This window comes from Oncorhynchus mykiss, chromosome 22, assembly GCF_013265735.2.
Source record: "Oncorhynchus mykiss isolate Arlee chromosome 22, USDA_OmykA_1.1, whole genome shotgun sequence".
In the NCBI taxonomy this organism is placed as follows: Eukaryota; Metazoa; Chordata; class Actinopteri; order Salmoniformes; family Salmonidae; genus Oncorhynchus; species Oncorhynchus mykiss.
The window spans coordinates 23,446,206-23,463,937 of record NC_048586.1 but is presented as its reverse complement, the minus strand read 5'-3'; the positions used below and the strand labels follow the sequence as shown (position 1 = coordinate 23,463,937).

The 17,732-nt window shown below is 45.3% G+C and overlaps 1 protein-coding gene across 4 annotated transcripts in view; it reads left to right on the top strand.

Moving 5' to 3' along the window:
• The first annotated feature begins 3,348 nt into the window (after positions 1–3,348).
• LOC110501997 (BCL-6 corepressor) overlaps positions 3,349–17,732 on the top strand; it is a 92,167-nt gene continuing 77,783 nt past the window's right edge. For 2 of the 4 annotated variants that reach the window (XM_036959541.1, XM_036959539.1), the window contains exon 1: positions 3,352–4,248. The gene's annotated coding sequence lies outside the window, so the exon portion shown is untranslated. Of the gene's footprint in view, positions 4,249–17,732 lie in introns of all 4 variants that reach the window. The other 2 variants (XM_036959542.1, XM_036959540.1) reach the window with 2 other exon arrangements.

Genomic DNA, 17,732 nt, shown 5'->3' with positions numbered 1-17,732 from the left:
TGCCACAAGAAAAGGGCAACCAGTGAAAAACAAACACCTTTCTAAATACAACCTATAGTTATGTTTATGTTCTCTTTTGTACATCATTACAACACTGTATATAGACATATGACATTTGAAATGTGTTTATTCTTCTGGAAGTTTTGTGAGTGTAATGTTTCCTGTACATTTTTTGTTTCTTTTACTTTTGTTTATGATCTATTTCACTTGATTTGGAGTGTGCGCAGCCTGACAGCTCAGCCAGAGTGGGGAGAGAGGCGGAATAGAGGGGACGGGGGGGGTGAGAGTGCGGTGGGTGACGAGGTTACGAGCGGAACTCGACAGAGCTCTCCCGGAGGGAGAGAGGGAGGGAGGGAAGGGGGCGAGCTTCGCTGAGCTATCAAAGGCTATTGGTCTGCTCAGAATGCTTGAAAGCCAGGCTAATCTTTTTTGTCTTTTGACATTTTTAGGGAACCCTGCTAATTCTAGGTTATTTGATTACAGACCATTTTAATTTCAGCCCAATAAAGCTCGTTTTCTACATATTTTATATGCCCACACCTGGTGTTGCAGGTCTAAATCAGTCCCTGATTTGAAGGGAACAATGAAAAAATGCAGTGGAACTGGCTTCGAGTTCCAGAGTTGAGTTTTATAGGGGTCTATATTCTCGGCCCTTAACGATTCGCGTTTCTCTTTGTATCACTGATCAGCCTTGGCACGGGGCCATGCTTGCCCGACTGCGCTGGTCTGTAATTATCCCTGGTGAGGCTGCGCTAACGCAGCGTGGCGCGCTTGTGGGGAACCGGTTAGCCCGGCACGGCGGGGCGGGGCGGGGCGGGGGGGGGGGGGGGGGGGGGGGGGGGTGGATTGTGATAAGGAATCCGTAACGATCTCAAGGTGGATTCCCGATTATTAGTGAGGGCGCAGTATGAGTGTAAGAGAGGTGTCCGTGTGTTAGAAAGTGTGTGTGTGCGTGCTAAAGAAAAATAGTACGGTTTGTCTGAGTAAGTGTATATTATAAAAGTGTGTGTGTCTGTCCATATGTGGATTGCGGTAAGCGATCCATAACGATCTGCAGGTGGATTGTGCTGATTAGGACCGGCTGCTGCTAGCTGAGCTGCGTGCAAAGAGCTTCCTGAAACCTGAGCCTGAGGTGTGCGTGTGGCATTTGTGTGTTAGTGAGATATTGTGCGTGACACTGTGCTAGTTTGCATGTTGGCCGCCCTAACCGAATGTGTGTGTGTGTGTGTGTGTGGGGGGGGGGGGGGGGGGGTTCTGTACAAAATGTATGTGTCTTTGGCTGTGTGTGTGTGTGTGTGTGTGTGTGTGCCAGCAGTGTGTCTACTGTGTGCGATTGCCAGTAATGTGTGTGCTTCTCTAACTGTTTCCATGGGGCTTTGTGTGTGTGTATGTCAGAGCTGCTCCAGTGTCTGATTGCAGCAGCAGATGGCTGGATCACTGTGACCTCCCAGAGTGCTGCTCCTACACTGGGGTGTGTGTGTGCATTCACTGTTTTGGTTTACTGACACACACACACACACACACGCATGCACAGACACAAACACAAACTCAGAGCTCTGACTGTTTCACATAAATATACAGGGGCAACTACAACTACCTCACACACAATCAAACTTACATGAGCACAAAGTCACACATCCACATGGATGCACACTCGCGCAGAGCTCTGATGTAGGACTGGCCCGTGACTCCGCGTATGGTGGCTGTCTGTGCATGCTCCAGAGGGCCAATGCGGAGCTGAAAGGGGACGTGTGCATTCATGCATCCGAGCTTTGATCTTCTAGACCAGGCCAGTGACAACACTACCAGCCTTTGTCAGATGGACACTCCATCAGGTGGCCTTTTCCTGGTTGCACTTAAGTAGGTCGATGACTATCACTAAAAGTCTGAAATATGCCATTTGTTATATGTTTATGACAATATTAGGACATTTTCCCCTACCATGAAAGGTTGTTTTTCCTTGCCATGTCACAAGGCTCAGAGGGTTTGGTTGAATGCAAAATGACACATTTCAGTTTTTATATATTTTTTTAAATAGAAACAAAACCTGTTTTTGATCTGTGCATCTCTATCACTCCCTTCCCTGATTCACCTTCCATACCCTCACTACTACAGCAACCCTTCCCCAGCCCAGGCTTTTCAGGATTCGCCACCCACTCTCATGCTAATAGCGCGCGCGTGTGTGTGTGCAAATCCCTTGGGGCCGACGGCTCTCTGATTTCAGAGCAGAATAATGCAGCACTCAGCCCCTCTTTCATCTCCTCTCATTCTGCATTCTCTCTTTCTTCCTCTCTCTTTTCTCTTTCTCTGTCTGTCTTATCTGGTTCCCTCTCTCCTGTCCCTGCCTCTGCTTCTCTCTCTGACTTCAGTGGGCTAGTTTTAGGAAAATTCTCACCTGACAGTTTGCCTTCAAGGACTAATTTGTATGTTTTTTCAATGCGTGTGTTTGAGAGAGAGAGTGTGTGTGTCAGGCACTGCTTTTTCAGCTCCTACTCTCAGCAGCTGCATAAAATGCACCCAGACCTTCCCCTGCCAACTCTCCTCCCTGGCCTCTTCTCCCCTCCCACCTCCCTAACCCTCCCTCTCTCTTGCTCTCCCTCACACACCCACACACTCCAAGAACACACACACCACACCTCCGGCTAGGCTGGATATCCCTAGCCTCCTCCTCTTACACACAGACCTAACAGATTCATCTCAGCCTTGAGCAACCAACAGAACGTCTGCCTTCCCACTTCCTCTTTCTGGGTCTGTCTCTCTCCCTCCCCTCCTTTCTCTCTTTCTGGGTCACTCTCTCATCCTCTCTTCCTCATCACACTTCTCACTCACTGCCTGGCATGACTTTGCAACATGCAATATTGAACCCAAATATGTACAGAGAAAAATAGATATGCTGTAAAACCAGTGTCCTTGGCCATCCCCTGTCAATATGTTTGGATGGTGTGACATATTTGAATTGTGAGACAATGTTTGGGTAATTGTGTAAAGCCCAAACTTCTGTACATTGGGCTGGTACTCGGGAAGTCTGCCCATCTAGTTCACTGTGTGTGACAGCACAGTGTTTACTGTCTTGATACCCACGGTGTCAGACACACACACACACACACACACACACACACACACACACACACACACACACACTATCAACATAGGCCCCTGAGGGTCTGACTCAGCGGCTGAGGTGTGGAGGCTTTACATTGGATGCTTTTCTTCAAGTTCTAGAATAAACGGCCCTTCATTGAACTTGGACGAGCAGGTTCTCTCCCTCCCTTATTTTTTCCACTTCCCTCTCTCTGTCATAATCCTACTTTACCTCTTCACTTTCCTTATCCCACTCTCTCGCTCTCTCTGCCTGAGCCTCCCGTTAAGCTACGGCGTCATCCCCCAGTCAATTTCTACCCTTCATTTATTTTTTTCCCCTTTTACCGTTCACTGCCACCCTCCCCCTCTTCTCGCTAGTGTTTTGTTTTACACGCCCGCCCCAGCGCGCGGTGTATGTGCAGGAGGTTTATGGTAATTGCGGTCTCCCGACTGGCCTTCTGGGTAGAGTCTGCGCGATTGAGAGAGCCGCTCGCGGTACAGCAATCCACTCCGCTCCGCTTGCCCTGTTCGGCGTCTTCAGCAACTCGGCACGAAAGGAGCTACCAGGAACTTTCAGAGAAAAACTACGGAAAGATATACATTCCCGACCTTTTTTCCCAATATCGACGGAGATAAATGGTATATTTTCGGAATAGACTGGGATTGACGAGATTGGAAGTAAGAGCTTTGAAACGGCATGCTCTGATAAAACCCAACATGGCGCTGCGAGATACGACCGAGCTGAATGCATTTCTGGAGTCCGCGGACCTTACCACCTGTATCCTTGCGCACTGCTAAACTGTACGTTACCAGCCACTGGGACGTTCTATAAAGGATGATTGGAAACCTTATTTCTAGGGATTTGTCACACTAAGTCGATTTTGACGGTTTTTCTCTCGTCTGTAAACATATTGACATTTCACTGTGAAAAAGTGTTGTGCGAGTGTAAAGGAAACACTATAACATATGGTTTAATTGACTGACAAGTAAATAACCCGTTAGACACACTTCTGAATATTTATATCCAACGGTTTGAATATTCACTGGCCCGAGATGTCTATGATTTTATAACGGAATCGTAACCTCCACGCACGAATATTTGCTCAGAGCCGTGAACAACTTGGAAAAACGGGAAAAGGAAAGTTGGAAATAGAGGATATTGACCAGGTAAGACAAATATTTGGGTAATAAAGACGTTTGGTTTTGGTGGGTCTTGTATTCGTTCTGCCACTGTTGAATGGTTATAAACCGTGATCTCCCCCCTCCTATGAGAGGATAGCCTATTGTGGGTATCCTATCAACACCACAACGACATAAATAGATTTTCTCCAACCTGACTCTGTCAACCCAGAAGTGTAAGCTTACGAAGCCTGGAAGAGAATTGTGTAAAGTTCTACTATACGGGTTCGGAGGGATTTTTATCTCGGTGTCTGTGCGTGCGTGAGAGAGCGAGAAGGGGGAGAAAGAGGAACGGCAACTTCTAAGAATAGCGCATAGGGTGGTCTTTGTGTGTTTCGGCGGGGCAGTGGCATGTGGTTGATAAATAACATGGGTTTAGTTAGTCATTCGGCCCTGTGCTTGGCGACCGGGACCGTCCTGTCAACCCGGAGAGCGATGAGTCGGTAAGTCATACAGGACGACGCTTCCCCGTCAACGAACGGTTCCGAGAACGGTTGGATGGAAAGTGACTGATAAGACTGAAGTAGGCTAGGCTACTAAATAAACCTTATTTTCTTTACCAGATCGATCTAAGTGTTCTCACTGTGTGCGTGTACGCGCCCTAAACAAGGTTACGGAATCCAGCCTCGCCCTGCCAAGAGGAGGGGATTGTTCCGTTTACACACGGTTCAACACAGTTCAACACACTCCATCTCTCTCTGTCATTTGAACCCGATCTGGGATACAGGTTACAGGGCTTTCTGCCTGCCTGGCAGTTTCAGTCTTAAATCACCACCGTGCACCAGCAAATTCCTTAACTTTTTGGGAGATAGTTTTCTTCCATATAGGTATATTGTCACTCATGCACATGTACTAGCTCCGCACGCAGCCACTGCCGTATGCCAGGGTTTCTCGCAATGACTGCATGGTTTTTCGCCGCGCATGAGGCGTGTGTGACCTCGGGCCAGTGATAGAACACTAATTGGGGCGCGATCGATGTCTCCATTGGTTGCAGCTCAATGGTATTAGTTAGCGTTCTAGAATTACGGTTCTAGAATATTGGAGTCGACCAAATCGTCTCTCTGGTATACAAACGCCGCTTCAAATACACCAGCATATACACAAACACACACACCCTGTTTAGCCTTGTACTTAAATATATACATACATACTTCGCTTGCCTGAGCTTATGTCATAGGTCTACTACGCACGGCTGGGAAGGAGATTATACGGGGCATGGCCTACTCTTTTCCCAACCGCCTTGCACTGGTATAGGGGGAAACCGTGATTTATGACATAGTGTTTGCCCCCTAGTCATTGTGGCAGATAAGTGATCACTTCAGATAGGCAGAGGACCAAAGTCAAAGTGAGAGCTTGCGTTGCGATTGTCCCATGACATGACTCAACAATGATAGTAAGTACCCTGAAAGTGGGGAAATCATGTGGTTTATTTGGATAGAGAAGGTTTTGGTTTTGGTCTGCAAACGGACTCATAGTAGAAGGAAGAGAATGGTGTGCTTTCCCAATGTAAATAACATTTGAGATGGCTATAGAGAGATTATTTTACCCCTATACAAGATAAATCAAATGAAGCAGCCAACGGGTCAAAAACTGGTTGAATCAACGTAGTTTCCATGTCATTTCAACCAAAACATTAAATTTAGGATTTTTTCCCAGCTAAATCTAATGGGTGACTTGTTTGGTTTATTTCACGTTAAATTACCGTTAGTTGATGACTCAACCAAATGCAAATCAGAACTGGACATTGAACTGACGTCTGTGCCCAGTGGAAGGTATTCTGTTTCCGATATCCAAATTTCCATATAGACTATATCTTGACAAGTTGCATCTTGGTTTTTTGGTTTTGTTTGCCTTCCTCCAAGCCTTCAGTGGCCTTGCGCACAGCACAGAGCGTACACACACACACACACACACACACACACACACACACACACACACACACACACACACACAGCATAGGGGAACAGTGGGAGGTATCCATATTTAGCCAAGAATTTATCGATTTGTTGGACAATGCCCCTGTAGGTCTATGCTAGATGGCTATGCGTAATGATGCGCACTTCACTTAGCATCTTTATTGTGATTGTTCGTGAGTGACCCGTTTCATAACGTTTTTTATTTATTCACGCATTATGTGGTTGTTGTATCCTTTTTTGTGCAATTATTGAAAGAGTGGATAAGAGTGTCTGAATGGCCCAGAGTGAACGACCTGCTTCTTTCTAAAGCTGTGTATAGTGCATAGGCTAACGTTTAATCAGCAGACCTATAATTTGACTTTCAAACTCACAGAGTTGATTCCACCTCGGGCTACTATACTTCATAAAGCCTAAAACAGCTCATTCTGGTTGCATTTTATTTTATAGCATCCCATTGGACTGTTTAGCGCCTCATTGCCTACTATGCTCGTGGGATGAGGTCAGCCGTGCTGATTCATTCTCCAGGTGTCCGTTCGCGCCCAGAGGTCAAAATTACGCACGAGAGAGAGAGCAAGAGGGACGTGGTGGGGTTGGGGGTGGGTGAGGGGGGGGGGGGGGGGGGACTAGACATGAAAGGAAGAAGAAAATGAGAGGCCCCATAATTCCCCCCTGACGATGCAGTAGATTAGCCTGCTATAGCGTAGGTTGCAAGGTCATTGTTTCCTCTCGTTGTGCTCGAGTTACGATCTCTCCATACACTATACCACCATGTCTATATGGGCAGGTCGGGGACTTTATAAATGGAGCAGGAAGAACATTGCATAGACACTGATCTTAAGTCAATTTTGTGTTTATCCCCTTAAATGATTGGATCGGGAGGGTAAAGCCTACCCTGATCCTCGATCTGTGCCTATCTACCCGGAGCCTGGCAGGCTATTGTCCTGCCGTTTGATGGATCTGGTATTTGTGACAGCGTCTCTAGGCTCCCCGTGGGGCGGCATGGAGATGATAATCTGCGTCGCACAGGAACAATCTCACCGCCTCCATTCTAAACCCATTAAACGCTGTTGGGCCGTTTTGTAATCGGCTGAAATCAATGGATCTACGAGGGGGAATCCATGCGCTAATATGTCAATATAATTCTCTGTGGCCATGTGGGCGACCATGTCTGTGTCACCTGACTTTGGTTCGATATGGTGAAATGGACAGTAATCCTTCTGTATGGGAAGTGAGAAACAATGACAGTATGACCTATTAAAAATGAACCGTTATGTTTTTATGATTCACAGTATATCCTTGCTGCAGGTATGGCAAGGCATGTAGTTTTCTTTGGAGCTTGTGTTGGTATATCCCCATGTCATTATGTTGTTGTCTAGCGATTGATTGTAGCCCCGAATATAGGCCATGTTTTCTGCTTACAGCGTTGCTGAGACAAAGCTTCAGCCCTCCCATTTTAAGCTAATGTCACTTGTTGTTGTTTGTGTTCTTCCACTGAATACAACAACAGTCCCAACACCACCGCTGCGCTCTTGGCTGCTCATGCGAGGTGCCTGTGAACAAAAGTGAAGGCATGGCAGAGAGATGGGGGGGATCGAGTTTCGGTGTGCTGTACGCCTCCCGGAGGAGATGTCATGGTTTGATTGAAGCTGAGCCTCCGTCCAGGCCTCATGGGACATCGCGTTGAAACGGGAGAGGCCTTTTTTCTCTCTGTTTCACAGAGCTTTTAGTTCCGCGGAGGCCCCGAGCACACGGATCACTTCCCCGCAGAGAGACGTGTCACTACCCCCGTATAGCACCCACAGCGTGAGGGCCTAAGACGATAAATAGAGTGATGTGAGATACTATTCTTATTTCATTGAATGGGGAACAAATGAATACAGAATTAAGTGTGTCAACCATCCCGGTCTATCCTTGGTCTGAACTAGAGTGTGATATTTGAATTCGAATAATGTTGCTTTTGTGCAAGGTGGATTATTTATTTGGCCTATGTTCATGACCTCACCGAATTATAATTTTGGGAGAGGATGTTGACGATGAGACTTGGCCAGCCAGTCTTTTCGTCTAAGTAGGCCCCATCTTGATCAAGCGGGCCCGTTTTGTTTTTAGATGTTATCGCCTACTTGCTGACGAAATCCTACAGACACTGCGCAGAGCGGGCAGTTCGAGGGGGCGTGTGTATGTTGCGTTATTTGTATTACACCGCTCAAGATAACATACGTTTTCCACCGAACCATACAATTCTAAATTACGCACTGTTTGGATCTACATGCAAGACTTGGGCTAGGCCAGTGGTTCCCAACCTTTTTTGGTTACTGTACCACCAACTAGATGTAGTACCGTCTTGTGTGCGTTTTATATAGAAATCCGGCATTAAACATTTAATTTGAAGCATAGCAGCAGCATTGATGATTTGAACGTAATTGAATCACACAGTAGGCCTATCTGATTCACAGCCAGTTCCATCACATTCGCAGCCAAGAATTTAACGCAAAAATACATTTGATACATATTCCCAAATATCTCCATATTGATTGAGCCATGGCCCACTGGGCACACACTGGTTGAATCAACGTTGTTTCCACGCCATTTCAATGAAATGACATTGAATCAACGTGGAATAGACGTTGATGTGAAGTATATGCCCAGTGGGGACTTTCTCAAACCTCAAAAATGTGTAAAAGGACGTTTCAAAGAAAATAATAAGGCTAGGGACTTTAAATGTTCCGGCTGCTGCACATACACGATGGAGGCTTCAGTCTAGAGCACCCGGTTAAATTGTGTTTAAGAGCATTTAACTCTCTAAATGGTTAAATGAGTGAGGAATACACCATTGACAGTTTATTAGGTACACCAGCCCTTTCACAAAAGGTTCGCTCCTACAGACTGTAAGTCATGTGGCCGTGGTTTTACTGTATAAAGCAGGCAGACTGGCATAGAGGAATTCAGTTAGTTTTCGATAGAATGTTAGAATGGGCAAAACGAGTGACCTAAGTGACTTTGAGCGTGGTATGATCATCGGTGCCAGGCACGCAGGTTCCAGTATCTCAGAACAGGCCACCCTCCTGAGATTTTCACAGCGACTGTGTCTAGGGTTTACAGAGATTGGTGCGACAAACAAAAAACATCCAGTGTCAGCCCTGTGGGGGAAAACAGCTCGTTGATGAGAGGTCTAATAAGAATCGTGCAATCAAACAGGCAAATAATAGCGCAGTACAACAGTGGTGTGCAGAACGACATCTCAGAATGCACAACTCGTCGGACCCTGTCACGGATGGGCTATTGTAGAGGAGGACCACACCGGGTTCCACTCCTATCAGCTAAAAACAACAAGAACCGGCTCCAGTGGGCACATTCAGGACACCTACAGCACCCGATGTCACAGGAAGGCATGGCTCGGGTGGACAATAACCACCCGAGCCACTGCCTGTTCACCCCGCTATCATCCAGAAGGTGTGGCCAGTACAGGTGCATCAAAGCCGGGACCGAAAGACTGAAAAACAGCTTCTATCGCAAGGCCATCAGACTGTTAAATAGCCATCCCTAGCAAATTACAGGCTGCTGCCCTATACACATGGACTTGAAATCACTGGCCGCTTTAATAATTGGAACACTAGTCACTTTAATAATGTTTACATATTTTGCATTACTCATCTCATCTCATATGTAAATACTGTATTCTGTCCTATTCTACTGTATCTTAGTCTATGCCGCTCTGACATTGCTCTTCCAAATATTTATATATTCTTAATTCCATTCCTTTACTTTAGATTGTGTGTATTGTTAGATATTACTTGTTAGATATTACTGCACTGTTGGAGCTAGAAACACAAGCATTTCGCTACACCCGCAATAACATCTACTAAACACCTGTATGTGACAAATAAAATTTGATTTGATTTATACAAATTGAGTTATGTTTCCATGCCCCAAAGAATTCATGCTGTTCTGGAGGCAATCTAGTACTGGAGACCCACTAGATGGATGTACTTAATAAACTGGCCACAGTGTGTAGATGTCATTGTTGTAATAGTATATGTTGCCCACTCAGAAACTATCATCTTAAACTGACATGTTTAATTATTTTGCCATATTCAATTATTGTATATTGGCTAATTTCCCAAATGTTGACAGTATGAATTAATACCTTACACAAGCTTGCATTTTCACCCAATAAAACTTAGTGTAATTACACAACCGTTGATTTTGTCACACACTCTGGGATGCGCAGGACTTAGAACCACTAATGAGTAAATTAAATGGCACAGAACATTTGGGGGGTCCGTCTATATAAATCGCTGGCCACGCACCCCCAAGACATGGATTGTACAGTCAAGCTATCACTTAAATAGCAGCCAACCATTGTCACTGTTGATATCATATGACACATCTTGATTCGTTTAAATGAACTAACAGAACAAGTGGTTCGTTACCTATTCCGCGATGGATTCCTCCGGAAATCAACATCTGACATTCCAAAATATACATAAGCCTTCTTCTACAAGTTGTCATCTAACCAACCATGTAGGCCTGTAAATTATTCCACGTTTCCGTGTGGCCTTGGAATAGTTTTAGTTTAAACAGCGCTACACCCCAAAGGTTTGCCCCCTGTTCTAATGATTTCAGCGTGTGTTTAACAGCGTGTGATTAACAGAAAAAGTGTTGTGTTACACTTACCACATTGGCGACCCACTTGAATTCAAATACAACATATCAGAATGTAGTTAACTGTCTTCTACAAATTGACCTCTAACCAGTGATGTACATATTATTCCCAGATTCCCTGTGGTTTTTGAGCTGTGTTCGTTTGAACAGGAACCACATCTCCCCCCTCTTGCACAATTGATTTCAAGGTGATATGGATAGGAGTTATTGACAAGTGATGCATTTCTGTTTTGGGACCCACAAATCAAAATGCAACGTTCCAAAATGTAGTTATGTTCTACGGGTTCTCTAACCAGTGATGTAAAAAAAAAAAATCTCTAGTTTGCATGTTTTATGTTGTTGTGTTAGTTTCAACAGTGAATACAACTTGATTTCCCCCATAATCAGTGATTTATTGGCACTGTATTGGGTTTTTGGTTCGTGTGCAGTTTATAAGGTTTAAAAAATAAATAAAAAGATTATTACTATTGTTGCGTTTGATAACTATGATAAATATGTAGAGTATGTGAAGATAGTAAATTTTATGTTTTCAATATCACAAACTGTTTTTTCATATTGGTTATTGATTTGGACACGTTAAAACAGTGTTTTGACATTGGGCTATTTATCAAAATGTCTTGTCAACAGGAAGCATCTACAGCATCATTTTCAACTTAAGTTTTAGGAATATAAATGGAACTTTCAACATTAATTTCCAATAGTATTGTCAGATTAACAGTGCTCAATTAATCAAAAAACATGTTGCGATTGATTTATTTTGATGATATAGGCCTAAGGCGACTAACATGCGCTTCCCTGTTACTACAATCCTGGCCCCCCTGGGGACATAAAAGGTCCATTTAGTACTAATTTGGCCCGGGATGAATGGCATGGTTCAGCGGCCGTCACCGGTTCTCCAGTGACAGCACGGGTCACACAATGTCGGCGTTGTTGGCGGTCATGCTCCCGGACTGTCCTCCCGCACTGACTTGCATTCGCCTGTGTGGCGGGAGGGCGAGAGGCCCTGTGTACAGCCTGCGCGCAAATAATGGACAGCTGTTTTAAACAGCCATTCTCTCTCTCTCTCTCTCTCTCTCTCTCTCTCTCTCTCACTCCCCCGTGTGTGTGCGCGCTATAGTGGAGCTCTCTCTTGTCCATTCTCTCCTCGACCTCCCCACGCCCTCTGCCACGGGACTGCGTGCATGGACACAATGTCCCCGTTGTAGGGTTATGTATTTCATTGGTCATCACGTGTTCGCTATATGGGAATTATAGATTCATATGTAGTCGTCCCCGTGCTGATAATGTGTTGACAACTGTGGATATATTGTGCTACATTGTTGGGATTACGAGTGATTCAGACTTGGTTGTGTAATTTTTTCTGGAATAAAATGTCTGACTTTCCATGGTCATGTTGTGACACTGTCCTCTTCTTTCACATTCAGTCCCTGTGTGTTACGGAATAAACTGCTGCATACTGACTACGGGATTGTTGTATCATGTGGAGTGGGAAGTGAAAGCCCTCCTCTGCGCGGTTTAGTCCCCCTATCCGCCCCTGTGCGCTCTGCTGCTGGCTGCCTATCGTGCCTCGCTAGTATTCCGTGCGTAGAAATGTTGGAGGCCTGCCCACGTCTCTCTCTCTCTTTCTCTCTCTGTCTACAGGGAGCTGTCTCGGAGTTTCCCTACACCAGTCTCTCTCTCTGACGCACACACACACACACACACACACACACACACACACACACACACACACACACACACACACACACACACACACACACACACACACACACTGTAATGCAAACACACAGACACTCTCTCTCTTTTGGCAGCTGCGTGTCTCTCGAGATGTGCTGTTACGCACGAGAGTGTACGAGAACACTGGGGGACTGGAGAAAGGCCTAGTTCTATCCGAGATAGTTAGGACGTTCCTACCCTAACCTCTCCCTAACCGTTACCCTAACCGTAACCAACTGCAATGGGGTAGGATCCCGGAGAGCAAGGACCCTGGAGAAAGGGCCAGTTCTATCCGAGATAGTTAGGACGTTCCTACCCTAACTGTTACCCTAACCGTAACCAACTGCAATGGGGTAGGATCCCGGAGAGCAAGGACCCTGGAGAAAGGGCCAGTTCTATCCGAGATAGTTAGGACGTTCCTACCCTAACCTCTCCATAACCGTAACCGTAACCGTAACCAACTGCAATGGGGTAGGATCCCGGAGAGCAAGGACCCTGGAGAAAGGGCCAGTTCTATCCGAGATAGTTAGGACGTTCCTACCCTAACCTCTCCATAACCGTAACCGTAACCGTAACCAACTGCAATGGGGTAGGATCCCGGAGAGCAAGGACCCTGGAGAAAGGGCCAGTTCTATCCGAGATAGTGAGGACGTTCCTACCCTAACCTCTCCCTAACCGTTACCCTAACCGTAACCAACTGCAATGGGGTAGGATCCCGGAGAGCAAGGACCCTGGAGAAAGGGCTAGTTCTATCCGAGATAGTTAGGACGTTCCTACCCTAACCTCTCCCTAACCGTTACCCTAACCGTAACCAACTGCAATGGGGTAGGATCCCGGACAGCAAGGACCCTGGAGAAAGGGCTAGTTCTATCCGAGATAGTTAGGACGTTCCTACCCTAACCTCTCCATAACCGTAACCCTAACCGTAACCAACTGCAATGGGGTAGGATCCTGGAGAGCAAGGACCAGTTCTATCCAAGATAGTTAGGACGTTCCTACCCTAACCTCTCCCTAACCGTTACCCTAACAGTAACCAACTGCAATGGGGTAGGGTCCCGGACAGCAAGGACCCTGGAGAAAGGGCTAGTTCTATCCGAGATAGTTAGGACGTTCCTACCCTAACCTCTCCCTAACCGTTACCCTAACCGTAACCAACTGCAATGGGGTAGGATCCCGGAGAGCAAGGACCCTGGAGAAAGGGCCAGTTCTATCCGAGATAGTTAGGACGTTCCTACCCTAACCGTTACCCTAACCGTAACCAACTGCAATGGGGTAGGATCCCGGAGAGCAAGGACCCTGGAGAAAGGGCCAGTTCTATCCGAGATAGTTAGGACGTTCCTACCCTAACCTCTCCATAACCGTAACCCTAACCGTAACCAACTGCAATGGGGTAGGATCCCGGACAGCAAGGACCCTGGAGAAAGGGCTAGTTCTATCCGAGATAGTTAGGACGTTCCTACCCTAACCTCTCCCTAACTGTTACCCTAACCGTAACCAACTGCAATGGGGTAGGATCCCGGAGAGCAAGGACCCTGGAGAAAGGGCTAGTTCTATCCGAGATAGTTAGGACGTTCCTACCCTAACCTCTCCATAACCGTAACCAACTGCAATGGGGTAGGATCCCGGAGAGCAAGGACCCTGGAGAAAGGGCTAGTTCTATCCGAGATAGTTAGGACGTTCCTACCCTAACCTCTCCATAACCGTAACCAACTGCAATGGGGTAGGATCCCGGAGAGCAAGGACCCTGGAGAAAGGGTTGCTACATTTGTTGTCTTTGTCCGGTATAATGATCCTGGTAATGAATGTGGCAAAGGAATAAAATAAATATGTGATATATATCAAAAGACACATTGGAAGTAAAATAATAGTTCTCAATGTGTAATCTTTGTATTACCTTAAACGACAAAAATGATAGGGCCCTCCTGGCATTATGGGCAAAGATGCAGTTTTAATTTTGAAGTCGTGAATAGATTGCAGTAAAGCTAATCTCTAGACGTGACTTTAAAACCATTCCGAGCTTTGTTTTCGTTGTTTTATTTTCGGTCCACCCAAGTGGTATGCGCTTTCTTTTCGTTTTGGCAGCGCGCACACACGCACACACACACACACAAACACACACACACACACACACACACACAAACACGAGTCCTGCGTAGTGGTGTGTGCATTAATCCGTGTTAATCCTCACTCCTCACCCCCGTCGCTGCGGAGATTATCCTGCGTCACACTGCATTTTTTTTTAGAGCAGAAGCTCGAGCCTCTGCGCTCCAGAGAGAGATGGCCCCGGGCCCACTCCCCCCACCCTCCTCGTCCCAGTTCGCTCGAGCCTAGAGAGAAAGACTTGCACAGCAGCATGCCAGGCACGGAAAAATGGACACATTTCCAGATTTATAGCCTACGCCACCCACATCAATATAACGTGTTTGTTGTTTTTAACATATATCAGCATATATGTCACATAGCCCAAACATTTACATTTAGTTGAATCTCTAGAACAGTTTAGCCAGTTGTGTGTATAAAGACGAGATATTTATGAGTTGATGACCCATACCACTGCTCTGCTACACACACACACACACACACACACACACACACACACACACACACACACAGCTTCCTTTCTTCTCCCCTGAGGTATAACAACTGAAAGGAGGGCAGCCTGGGGGGTTGGTTGAGCGCTGGCCGTGAGGACGTTATTGTTCCTCCGCATATGACAGGTCAGATGGAGTTGAAGTCGTGATAGTAACAGGAAACGAGATCGGACTGGAACAGATCTCTCTCGCTGTTTGCCCTTTCTCTCTCTCTTTCTCTTTCTCTCTCTCTTATTCAATTCAAATGGGCTTCATTGTAATGGGAAACATGTGTACATTGCCAAAGCAATTGAAATAAAAACAAGTGAGAAGAAACAAATGTAACATCAACCAAAAACATTGCTCTCAAAAATGTTACAAAGATATTTTTTACATGTTCAAGTGTTATATTATCAGCTATGTACAGTGTTTTAGTCACTTGAAAATCGTAGAGGAAGATAAATAAATACATATTGGATGGAATTCACAAGGTTGTTTGTGCGCCACTGTTTCCCTTCTCTTTCTTTTCCTTTTCTCTATTCTCTCTCTTTTCTCTCTTTCTATTTTCTCTTGCTCCTCTGTCTCTCTCTCTCTCTCTCTCTGATGACACTTGCTAAAAACACCCGGTGGTTTAATAGTGCGAATCGTGCTCCGCTCCAGCGGTCTGTTTTATAAACGCAGCCCGACCGGCCCTCTCCGGTCTGCCTGCCGCATGGCTGCGGCCTGATGGATTGCCGTCGAGAGATGTTTGTTGTGCAAACTATTCTTAGCACCAGGGATGGGCGTCGACGTGGTCTGGCTTTTCCTCCTGTTGTACACACACACTGTACACACTGTACACACATACACAACTAGCTCTTCAAAGATGCGCAGCTGGTTCTTTTACTATTTACTGTGCACTGTAGAGGAAACATTCCGGCCTCGGACACTGTAAATCATTTACGGCCTAGGCATGGTGGACAGGTAGCATATAGCCTATCCGTATAAACCTACAGAAATGTAGAGAAACCCTCCCTTGACATGAAAAATGTCTAAAGCTGCCATTATCTTTCTCTATCCTAAGAAATATCTAAAACACTTTGTAAATGTATAGCCTGTATATTAAATATCTACCGTACCAGTCAAAAGTTTGGACACATTTACATTGTAGAATATTATTGAAAACATCAACACTATGAAATAACATATCATGTAGTAACCAAAAAAGTGTTTTAAAAAATCTAAATATATTTTAGATTTTAGATTCTTCAAAGTAGCCACCCTTTGCCTTGATGACAGTTTTGCACATTCTTGGCCTTCTCTCAACCAGCTTCATGAGGTAGTCACCTGGAATGCATTTCAATTAACACGTGTGCCTTGTCTTTCCTTAATGCATTTGAGCCAATCAGTTGTGTTGTGACACGGTAGGGGTGGTATACAGAAGATAGCCCTATTTGGTTAAAGACCAAGTCCATTTTAGGGAACAGGTCAAATAAGCAAAGAGAAACGACAGTTCATCATTACTTTAAGACAAGAAGGTCAGTCAATGTGGAAAATTTGAAGAACGTTAAGTTTTTTCAAGTGCAGTTGCAAAAACCATCAAGCTCTATGATGAAACTGGCTCTCATGAGGACCGCCACAGGAGAGGAAGACCCAGAGGATAATTTCATTAGAGTTACCAGCCTCAGAAATTGCTGCCCAAATAAATACTTCACAGAGTTCAAGTAACAGACACATCTCAACATCAACTGTTCAGAGGAGACAGCGTGAATCATGCCTTCATGGTCAAATTGCTGCAAAGAAACCACTACTAAAGGACAGCAATAATAAGAAGAGACTTGCTTGGGCCAAGAAACATGAGCAATGGACATTAGACCGGTGGAAATCTGTCCTTTGATCTGATGAGTCCATATTTGAGATTTTTGCTCCCAACAGCCGTGTCTTTGTGAGATGCAGAGTAGGTGAAAGGATGATCTCCGCATGTGTGGTTCCCACCGTGAAGCATGGAGGAGGAGGTGTGGTGGTGCTTTGCTGGTGACACTGTCTGTGATTTTATTTAAAATTCACACTTAACCAGCATGGCTACCACAGCATTCTGCAGCGATTCGCCATCCCATCTGGTTTGCTCTTAGTGGGACTATAATTTGTTATTCAACAGGACAATGATCCAACAGACCTCCAGGCTGTGTAAGGGCTCTTTGACCAAGAAGGAGAGTGATGGAGTGCTGCAACAGATGACCTGGCCCACAATCACCCAACATCAAACCCAGTTTGAGATGAGTTGGACCGCGGAGTGAAGGAAAAGCAGCCAACAAGTGCTCAGCATACTCCTTCAAGGCTGTTGGAAAAGCATTCCAGGTGAAGCTGGTAGAGAGATTGCCAAGAGTGTGCAAAGCTGTCATCAAGGCAAAGGGTGGCTACTTTGAAGAATCTCAAATCTGTATTGTATTTTGATTTGTATTTTGATTTGTTTAACACTTTTTTGGTTATTACACTATTCTATATGTGCTATTTCATAGTTTGATGTATTCACTATTATTCTAAAATGTAAAAAATAGTACAAATTAAGAAAAACCCTTGAATGAGTAGGGTGTGTCCAAACTTTTGACTGGTACTGTACATACTGTAT